Here is an 11,242-nt window from a genome sequence, read left to right as displayed (position 1 = left end):
TCCTAGAGGATTGAAAGTAGCCATTGGCACCGGTGACATCCTTACATAAAGCCAGCCATAGAAAGGAGTAAGACGGATTGGATGAAGACAGCAGGAAAGTAGAGGTTCAGAGGAATGAATGCATCTCCATATGCTTATCTGAAATTCTCACCAATGATTTACATAAGTATTTCTATCTTTATTTTAGTATTAATTTTGAAAACTCCATAACTATTTCATATCCGCCTGACTGAGATTTACAAGGTGACCATAGCTTGCTTCATACCAACAATCTCCGTGGGATCGACCCTTACTCACGTAAGGTTTATTACTTGGACGACCCAGTGCATTTGCTGGTTAGTTATGCGAAGTTGTGAAGATATGTTTAGACCATGGTTCTGTGCATCCGTTTTTGGTGCCATCGCCAGGGAATCAATTTCGAACAATAATTCACAACCTGAGTAACAATTTCGCATACCAAATTTTTGGCACCGTTGCCGGGGATTGTTCGAGTTTGGACAACTGATGGTTCATCTTGTTGCTCAGATTAGGTAATTTTCTTTTTGTTTTATTTTCAAAAATTTTTCAAAATTCTTTCAAAAAATTTTTAAAATAAAAATGTTTTAAAAAATATATTTTTCTTCAAAATTTTTAAGAATGAATTCTAGTGTTTCATGAAGCATGTGGAAACCTGGCTGGCTGTAAAGCCATGTCTAATTCTTCTGTGTAGGGCATGTCAGGCGTGTCATGTCTGAGTTACATACTAAAGCTTGGCTGGCTATTAAGCCATGCCTGACCCTTTGATTGGAGCTTTAGGCTAAAGAGCATAAGATTCCTGGAATTCATATTAAAAATTTTGGAATCCTTATTTTCCTTTTTCAAAATAATTTTCGAAAAAAATTCCAAAAAAGTTTAGAAAATCATAAAAAAAAATATTTTTGTGTTTCTTGTTTGAGTCATGTGTCATGTTATAAGTTTGGTGTCAATTGCATACTCATCTTGCATTTTTCGAAAATGCATGCATTCATAGTGTTCTTCATGATCTTCAAGTTGTTCTTGGTAAGTCTCTTGTTTGATCTTGATGTTTTCTTGTTTTGTGTTGTATGATGTTTTTCATATGCATTCTTGCATCCATAGAGTCTAAGCATCAAAGATTTCTAAGTTTGGTGTCTTGCATGTTTTCTTTGCATTAAAAATTTTTCAAAAATATGTTCTTGATGTTCATCATGATCTTCATAGTGTTCTTGGTGTTCATCTTGACATTCATAGCATTCTTGCATGCATCACATGCTTTGATCTAAAATTCTCATGCATTGCATAATTTTCATGTTTTTCTCTCTCATCATTAAAAATTCAAAAATCAAAAAAATATCTTCCCCTTTTTCTCTTAAAATTTCGAAAATTTGGATTGACTTTTTCAAAAATTTTTAAAATCTAGTTGTTTTTATGAGTCAAATCAAATTTTCAATTTAAAAATCTCATCTTTTTCAAAATCTTTTTCAAAAATCAAATCTTTTTCATTTTTCTGAGTTATTTTCGAAAATTTCAAAAATATTTTTCTTAATTTTACATCATATTTTCGAAAATAACATCATCAATTAATGTTTTGATTCAAAAATTTCAAGTTTGTTACTTACTTGTTAAGAAAGATTCAAACTTTAAGTTCTAGAATCATATCTTGTGATTTCTTGTGAATTAAGTCATTAATTGAGATTTTAAAAATCAAATCTTTTTCAAAAACTAATTTCTATCATATCTTTTCAAAAATATCTTCTTATCTTACCTTTTTCAAAAAAGTGATTGCAAAATATCTTTTCTAACTCCCTAACTTCTTATCTTTTCAAAATTTGTTTCAACAAACTAACTAACTTTTTTGTTTGTTTCTTACCTTTTTCAAAACTTCCTAACTAACTCTCTCTCTCTAATTTTCGAAAAAAATCTTCCCTCTTTTTCAAAATTTCTTTTTAATTAGACTAATTATTTTATTTTTTATTTGAATTTTCGAAAAACTACTAACCTTTTTCAAAAACTATTTTTGAAAATCACTAACTCTTTTTCAAAAATTATTTTCGAAAATTCTCTCCTCCTCTCATCCCCTTCTATTTATTTATTCATCTACTAACAGTTCTCTTCATCTCACATCTCTGCTCCTATCATCACCTTTGTGTTTGGATTCTTCATTCTTCTTCACCCCTATTCCTTTTCTTCTTCTACTAATAATAAGGAACCTCTTTACTGTGACATAGAGGATTCCTCTTATTTTCTTTTTCTCTTCTCTTTCTTATGAGCAGGGACAAAGAAAAAGGCATTCTTGTTGAAGCTTATCCAGAACCTGAAAGAACTCTGAAGAGAAAACTAAGAGAAGCTAAATTACAACAATCCAGAGACAACCATATTGAAAATTTCGAACAAGTAAAGGAGATGGCAGTTGAACCCAACAACAATAATGCAAGGAGAATGCTTGGTGACTTTACTGCACCTAATTCCAATTTACATGGAAGAAGCATCTCCATTTCTACCATTGGAGCAAACAATTTTGAGCTGAAACCTCAGCTAGTTTCTCTGATGCAGCAGAACTGCAAGTTTTATGGACGTCCATCTGAAGATCCTTTTCAGTTCTTAACTGAATTCTTGCAGATCTGTGATACTATTAAGACTAATGGAGTAGATCCTGAAGTCTACAGGCTCATGCTTTTCCCTTTTGCTGTAAGAGACAGAGCTAGAATATGGTTGGACTCTCAACCCAAAGACAGCCTGAACTCTTGGGATAAGCTGGTCACGGCTTTCTTAGCCAAGTTCTTTCCTCCTCAAAAGCTGAGCAAGCTTAGAGCTGATGTTCAAACCTTCAGACAGAAAGAAGGTGAATCCCTCTATGAAGCTTGGGAAAGATACAAGCAGCTGACGAAAAAGTGTCCTTCTGACATGCTTTCAGAATGGACCATCCTGGATATATTCTATGATGGTTTATTTGAGCTATCAAAGATGTCATTGGATACTTCTACAGGTGGATCCATTCACCTAAAGAAAACGCCTGCAGAAGCTCAAGAACTCATTGACATGGTTGCTAATAACCAGTTTATGTACACTTCTGAGAGGAATCCTGTGAGTAATGGGGCGCCTATGAAGAAGGGAGTTCTTGAAATTGATACTCTGAATGCCATATTGGCTCAGAATAAAATATTGACTCAGCAAGTCAAAATGATTTCTCAGAGTCTGAATGGAATGCAAGCTGCATCCAACAGTACTCAAGAGGCATCTTCTGAGGAAGAAGCTTATGATCCTGAGAACCCTGCAATAGCAGAGTTAAAATACATAGGTGAACCATATGGAAACACCTACCATCCATCATGGAGAAATCACCCAAATCTCTCATGGAAGGATTAAAAGCCTCAACAAGGCTTTAATAATGGTGGAAGAAACAGGTTTAGCAATAGCAAGCCTTTTCCATCATCCACTCAGCAACAGACAGAGAATTCTGAGCAGAATCCATCTAGCTTAGCAAATTTAGTCTCTGATCTATCTAAGGCCTCTGTGAGTTTCATGAATGAAACGAGGTCTTCCATTAGAAATTTAGAAGCACAAGTGGGCCAGCTGAGTAAAAGGATCACTGAAATCCCTCCTAGTACTCTCCCAAGCAATACAGAAGAGAATCCAAAAGGAGAGTGCAAGGCCATTGAATTAATTACCATGGCCGAACCCACAAGAGAGGAGAAGGACGTGAATCCCAAAGAAGAAGACCTCTTGAGACGTCTAGTGATCAATAAGGAGCTTCCCTCTGAGGAACCAAAGGACTCTGAGGCTCATCCAGAGACCATAGAGATTCCATTGAACCTCCTTACGCCATTCATGAGCTCTGATGAGTATTCCTCTTCTGAAGAAAATGAGGATGTTACTGAAGAGCAAGCTGCCAAGATCCTTGGTGCAATCATGAAGCTAAATGCCAAATTATTTGGTATTGAGACTTGGGAAGATGAACCTCCCTTATTCACCAATGAACTAAGTGATCTGGATCAACTGACATTGCCTCAGAAGAAACAGGATCCTGGAAAGTTCATAATTCCTTGTACCATAGGCACCATGATCTTTAAGGCTCTGTGTGACCTTGGTTCAGGGATAAACCTCATGCCCCTCTCTGTAATAGAGAAACTGGGAATCTATGGGGTGCAAGCTGCTAAAATCTCATTAGAGATGGTAGACAATTCAAGAAAACAGTCTTATGGACAAGTAGAGGACGTGTTAGTAAAGGTTGAAGGCCTTTACATCCCTGTTGATTTCATAGTCCTAGATACTGGAAAGGAAGAGGATGAATCTATCATCCTAGGAAGACCTTTCCTAGCCACAGCAAGAGCTGTGATTGATGTGGACAGAGGAGAATTGATCCTTCAATTAAATAAGGACAACCTTGTGTTTACAACTCAAGGATCTCTCTCTGCATCCATGGAGAGGAAGCAGAAAAAGCTTCTCTCAAAGCAGAGTCAACCAAAGCCCCAACAGTCAAACTCTAAGTTTGGTGTTGGGAGGCCACAACCAAGCTCTAAGTTTGGTGTCAAACCCCCATATCCAAACTCTAAGTTTGGTGTTGGGAGGTCTCAACAAAGCTCTGCACATCTGTGAGGCTCCATGAGAGCCCACTGTCAAGCTATTGAAATTAAAGAAGCACTTGTTGGGAGGCAACCCAATGTTTATTTATCTAATTTTATTTTTGTTTTTCATGTTTTCTTAGGTTCATGATCATGTGGAGTCACAAAATAAATGAAAAATTTAGAAACAGAATCAAAAACAGCGGAAGAAAAATCACACCCTGGAGGAAGCACCTGTCTGGCGTTCAACTCCAGAATAGAGCATGGTTCTGGCGCTGAACGCCCAAAATGGGCAGTATCTGGGCGCTGAACGCCCAAAATGGGCAGCATCTGTGCGCTGAACGCCAGAATTGCACCCTAGAGAAGAGCTGGCGCTGAACGCCTAGAACAAACATGGTTCTGGCGTTCAATGCCAAAAATGGGCAACAAATGGGCGTTGAACGCCCAAAATGGGCACCAACCTGGCGCTGAACGCCCAGAGTTATGTGCAAGGGCATTTTACATGCCTAATTTGGTGCAAGGTTGTAAATCCTTGAACACCTCAGGATCTGTGGACCCCACAGGATCATCTCAGGATCTGTGGACCCCATAGGATCCCCACCTACCTCCATTTACTCTCTTCTCTCTTCTCAATCATCCTCTATTCCCAATAAACACTCTTCCCTATTAACCCTTCACCACTCACATCCACCCACTCTTCCCCATAAACCTACCCAATAAACTCCACCTACCTTCAAAATTCAAATCAATTTCCCACCCAAACCCACCCATATGGCCGAACCTTAACCCCCCCTCCCTTCCCTATATAAAGCCTTCCATTCTTCCTCATTTTCACACAACACAACCATCTCTTCTCTTCTTGGCCAAAACACACCTCCCCCCTCTTCTCCATCTTTTCTTCTTCTTCTTCATCTAATTCTTTATTTTCTTGCTCGAGGGCGAGCAATATTCTAAGTTTGGTGTGGTAAAAGCATAAGCTTTTTGTTTTTCCATTACCATTGATGGCACCTAAGACCGGAGAATCCTCTAGAAAAGGGAAAGGGAAGACAAAAACTTTCACCTCCGAGTCATGGGAGATGGAAAGATTCATCTCCAAAGCTCATCAAGACCACTTCTATGATGTTGTGGCCAAGAAGAAGGTGATCCCCGAGGTCCCTTTCAAACTCAAAAGAAATGAGTATCCGGAGATCCGACATGAAATTCAAAGAAGAGGTTGGGAAGTTCTAACAAATCCCATCCAACAAGTCGGCATCCTAATGGTTCAAGAGTTCTATGCCAATGCATGGATCACCAAGAACCATGATCAAAGTAAGAACCTGGATCCAAAGAACTATGTTACAATGGTTCGGGGGAAATACTTGGATTTTAGTCCGGAAAATGTGAGGTTGGCGTTTAACTTGCCTATGATGCAAGGAGATGAACGCCCCTACACTAGAAGGGTCAACTTTAATCAAAGGTTGGACCAAGTCCTCATGGACATATGTGTGGAAGGAGCTCAATGGAAGATTGACTCCAAAGGCAAGCCGGTTCAACTAAGAAGATTGGACCTCAAGCCTATGGCTAGAGGATGGTTGGAGTTCATCCAACGCTCCATCATCCCCACTAGCAACCGATCTGAAGTTACTGTGGATCGGGCCATCATGATCTATAGCATCATGATTGGAGAAGAAGTAGAGGTTCATGAAGTCATCTCCCTTGAACTCTACAAAATAGCCGAAAAGCCCTCTCCTGGGGCAAGGCTAGCTTTTCCTCATCTTATCTGCCATCTATGTTACTCAGCTGGAGTTTCCATAGAAGGAGACATTCACATTGAGGAAGAGAAGCCCATCACTAAGAAAAAGATGGAGCAAGCAAGAGAGCCCATTCATGGAGCTCAAGAGGCGCAGGAAGCTCAGCACCATGAGATCCCAGAGATGCCTCATATGCATTTTCCTCCACAAAACTATTGGGAGCAAATCAACACCTCCCTAGGAGAATTAAGTTCCAACATGGGACAACTAAGGGTGGAACATCAAGAGCACTCCATCATCCTTCATGAAATAAGAGAAGATCAAAAAGCAATGAGGGAGGAGCAACAAAGACAAGGAAGAGACATAGAAGAGCTCAAGGACATCATTGGTTCCTCAAGAAGGAAATGCCACCATCACTAAGGTGGACTCATTCCTTGTTCTTACTTTCTCTGTTTTTCGTTTTCTCTATGTTAAGTGCTTATCTATGTTTGTGTCTTCATTACATGATCATTAGTAGTTAGTAACTTTGTCTTAAAGTTATGAATGTCCTATGAATCCATCACCTCTCTTAAATGAAAAATGTTTTAATTCAAAAGAACAAGAAGTACATGAGTTTTGAATTTATCCTTGAACTTAGTTTAATTATATTGATGTGGTGACAATGTTTCTTGTTTTCTGAATGTATGCTTGAACACTGCATATGTCTTTTGAAGTTGTTGTTGAAGAATGTTAAATATGTTGGCTCTTGAAAGAATGATGACTAGGAGACATGTTATTTGATAATCTGAAAAATCATAAAAATGATTCTTGAAGCAAGAAAAAGCAGCAAAGAACAAAGCTTGCAGAAAATAAAATAAAATAAAATAAAATAGGCGAAAAAAATATATATATAGAAAGGAAAAAAAAAAGTAAGCAGAAAAAGCCAAAAGCTCTTAAAACCAAGAGGCAAGAGCAAAAAGCCAATAACCCTTAAAACCAAAAGGCAAGGGCAAATAAAAAGGATCCCAAGGCTTTGAGCATCAGTGGATAGGAGGGCCTAAAGGAATAAAATCCTGGTCTAAGCGGCTAAATCGAGCTGTCCCTAACCATGTGCTTGTGGCGTGTAGGTGTCAAGTGAAAACTTGAGACTGAGCGGTTAAAGTCAAGGTCCAAAGCAAAAAAAGAGTGTGCTTAAGAACCCTGGACACCTCTAATTGGGGACTTTAGCAAAGCTGAGTCACAATCTGAAAAGGTTCACCCAATTATATGTCTGTGGCATTTATGTATCCGGTGGTAATACTGGAAAACAAAGTGCTTAGGGCCACGGCCAAGACTCATAAAATAGCTGTGTTCAAGAATCATCATACTGAACTAGGAGAGTCAATAACACTATCTAAACTCTGACTTCCTATAGAAGTCAATCATTCTGAACTTCAATGGATAAAGTGAGATGCCAAAACTATTCAAGAGGCAAAAAGCTACAAGTCCCGCTCATCTGATTGGAGCTATGTTTCATTGATAGTTTGGAATTTATAGTATATTCTCTTCTTTTTATCCTATTTGATTTTCAGTTGCTTGGGGACAAGCAACAATTTAAGTTTGGTGTTGTGATGAGCGGATAATTTATACGCTTTTTGGCATTGTTTTTAGTATATTTTTAGTAGAATCTAGTTACTTTTTGGGATATTTTCATTAGTTTTTATGTTAAATTCACATTTCTGGAATTTACTATGAGTTTGTGTGTTTTTCTGTGATTTCTGGTATTTTCTGGCTGAAATTGAGGGACTTGAGCAAAAATCAGATTCAGAGGTTGAAGAAGGACTGCGGATGCTGTTGGATTCTGATCTCCCTGCACTCAAAATGGATTTTCTAGAGCTAGCAAACTCCAAATGGCGCGCTTTCAATTGCGTTAGAAAGTAGACATCCCGCGCTTTCCAGCAATGTATAATAGTCCATATTTTGCCCAAGTTTAGATGACGCAAACTGGCGTTCAACGCCAGCTCTCTGCCCAATTCTGGCGTCCAGCGCCAGAAACAAGTTGCAAAGTGGAGTTCAACGCCCAAACTGGTACAAAAGCTGGCGTTCAACTCCAAGAATGACCTCAACACGTGTAGACTTCAAGCTCAGCCCAAGCACACACCAAGTGGGCCCCGAAAGTGGATTTATGCATCAATTACTTACTTTTGTAAACCCTAGTGACTAGTTTATTATAAATAGAACTTTTTATCATTGTATCCGTAGTCTTGGTTACTCCGGTTCCCCTTTGGGGTCGAGACCAATGAACTCCATTATTACTTATGTATTTTCAACGGTAGAGTTTCTGCACTCCATAGATTAAGGTGTGGAGCTCTGCTGTTCCTCAAAGATTAATGCAAAGTACTACTGTTTTCTATTCAATTCATCTTATTTCGCTTCTAAGATATTCATTCGCACTTCAAGCTGAATGTGATGAACGTGACAATCATCATCATTCCCTATGAACGCGTGCCTGACAACCACTTCCGTTCTACATTAGATTGAATGAGTATCTCTTAGATCTCTTAATCAGAATCTTCGTGGTATAAGCTAGATTGATGACGGCATTCATGAGAGTCCGAAAAGTCTAAACGTTGTCCGTGGTATTCCGAGTAGGACTCTGGGATTGAATGACTGTGACGAACTCCAAACTCGCGAGTGCTGGGCGTAGTGACAGACGCAAAAGGATAGTAAATTCTATTCCAGTATGATCGAGAACCTCCAAGATGATTAGCCATGCAGTGACAGCGCATCGGACCATTTTCATAGAGAGGACTAGGATGCAACCAACGAGAAGGGTGATGCCTCCAGACGATTAGCCGTGCTGTGATAGAGCATTTGGACCATTTTTTCGAGAGGATTGAAAGTAGCCATTGGCACCGGTGACATCCTTACATAAAGCCAGCCATAGAAAGGAGTAAGACGGATTGGATGAAGACAGCAGGAAAGTAGAGGTTCAGAGGAATGAATGCATCTCCATACGCTTATCTGAAATTCTCACCAATGATTTACATAAGTATTTCTATCCTTATTTTAGTATTAATTTCGAAAACTCCATAACTATTTCATATCCGCCTGACTGAGATTTACAAGGTGACCATAGCATGCTTCATACCAACAATCTCCGTGGGATCGACCCTTACTCACATAAGGTTTATTACTTGGACGACCCAGTGCACTTGCTGGTTAGTTATGCGAAGTTGTGAAGATATGTTTAGACTATGGTTCTGTGCATCTGTTTTTGGTGCCATCGCCAGGGAATCAATTTCGAACAATAATTCACAACCTGAGTAACAATTTCGCATACCAATACCATAGACAAGGTTTAGACTTTCCGGATCTCAGGAATGCTGCCAATTGGTTATAGCCTCTACCACGAAGGTTTTAATCTCACGAATTTGAATGCTCTATTGTTAGGAGAGGCAATTCAAATCTGTGGATCAGAGACCCAAGAGACTATACTCCGACTGTCGTCTAATGACTACGTTGAACATCACGTACCCCGCTTGTGGTTGTCAAGCACGCGGATCTTGGCTAAGCGAGTAACGAAGATAGTAGGTGATTGTCACGGGTCACCCCTTCATTCTGAATTAACTAAATTAAGTATGAGAGTATATCTTGGAGAAGAAGTAAGCTTGAATTGAAAGAGAAATAATAGTACTTGCATTAATTCATGAAGAACAGCAGAGCTCTACACCTTAATCTATGAGGTGTAGAAACTCCACCGTAGGAAAATACATAAGAGAAAAAAGTCTAGGCATGGCCGAATGGCCAGCCTTCCAAATGTGAAAAATGGCATAAGATGATAAAGGTTGATAAAAGATCTGAATACAATAGGAAAGACTAGTATTTATACTAAACTAGTTACTAAGGATTACAGAAATTGAGTAACTAAGTGCAGATAGTGCAGAAATCCACTTTCGGGACCCACTTGGTGTGTGCTTAGGATGAGCATTAAGCTTTACACGTGCATAGGCCTTTTCTAGAGTTAAACGCCAGCTTAGATGCCAGTTCCGGCGTTTTACGCCAGAAAAGGGTCTCTGGCTGGCGTTGAACGCCAGTTTGGGCCATCAAATCTAGAGCAAAGTATGAACTATTATACATTGCTGGAAATCCAAGATGTTAGCTTTCCAGCCCAATTGAGAACAAGCCAATTGGACTTCTGTAGCTCCAGAAAAACGCATTTGAGTGCAGGGAGGTCAAAATCCAACAGCATCTGCAGTCCTTTCTCAGCCTCTGAATCAGATTTTTGCTCAAGTCCTTCAATTTCAGCCAGAAAATACCTGAAATTACAGAAAAACACACAAACTCATAGTAAAGTCCAGAACTATGATTTTCGCATAAAAACTAATAAAAATATAATAAAAAGTAACTAAAATATACTAAAAACTACCGAAAAACAATGCCAAAAAGCGTATAAATTATCCGCTCATCATAACACCAAACTTAAATTGTTGCTTGTCCCTGATGACAAGTCATCCTAGCCCATTTTAGCTAGTCTTTTTCTTTAGTTTTCATTAGAATTATGCACTTTCTTGAGCTACAAGCAAGCTAATTGAGTAGATTTTCATGTTTCCCTTGATTGAACCAACCATATGTGAATTCATGCCATTTCATGAGGTTTTGAGCTATATTTGTTGCATATTGTGGAAGATTGAATACCTCATGATTTTGAGCAAAGCTTTGATTAGTTTGGTTGATCAATGATAGGTGAAGAAGGCTTGGAGAAAGGTTGAAGCAAAGAGGAATGGCTAGGAGTGAAGAAAGGACAAGGGAATAAGTGAAAATTGAACCGGGTTGCATGAAGTTAGCCCCAACGTTAGCCCCCTAACTTGGAGGCTAACGTTGGGCATGTAAATCACTCCCTGGAAGTGGCCAACGTTAGCTCCAACGTTAGCCCCCTAACTTGGAGGCTAACGTTGGAACTTGAGAGTTTCTCCCCTGGGCACCAACGTTTGC

At 39.0% G+C, this 11,242-nt stretch overlaps 1 non-coding gene across 1 annotated transcript; it reads right to left on the bottom strand.

The window, feature by feature from the left end:
• Positions 1-2,799: 2,799 nt before the first annotated feature.
• On the bottom strand, positions 2,800-2,907 carry LOC148567994 (small nucleolar RNA R71). Its single transcript, XR_015882297.1, has one exon. It is a non-coding gene; the product is annotated as a small nucleolar RNA R71 (small nucleolar RNA).
• Positions 2,908-11,242: the final 8,335 nt, after the last annotated feature.

The sequence above is a fragment of the Arachis ipaensis genome, chromosome B4, assembly GCF_059453495.1.
Source record: "Arachis ipaensis isolate K30076 ecotype BB chromosome B4, ASM5945349v1, whole genome shotgun sequence".
In the NCBI taxonomy this organism is placed as follows: domain Eukaryota; kingdom Viridiplantae; phylum Streptophyta; class Magnoliopsida; order Fabales; family Fabaceae; genus Arachis; species Arachis ipaensis.
The sequence above is the reverse complement of the archived record's forward strand: the minus strand, read 5'-3'. Positions and strand labels throughout refer to the sequence as shown.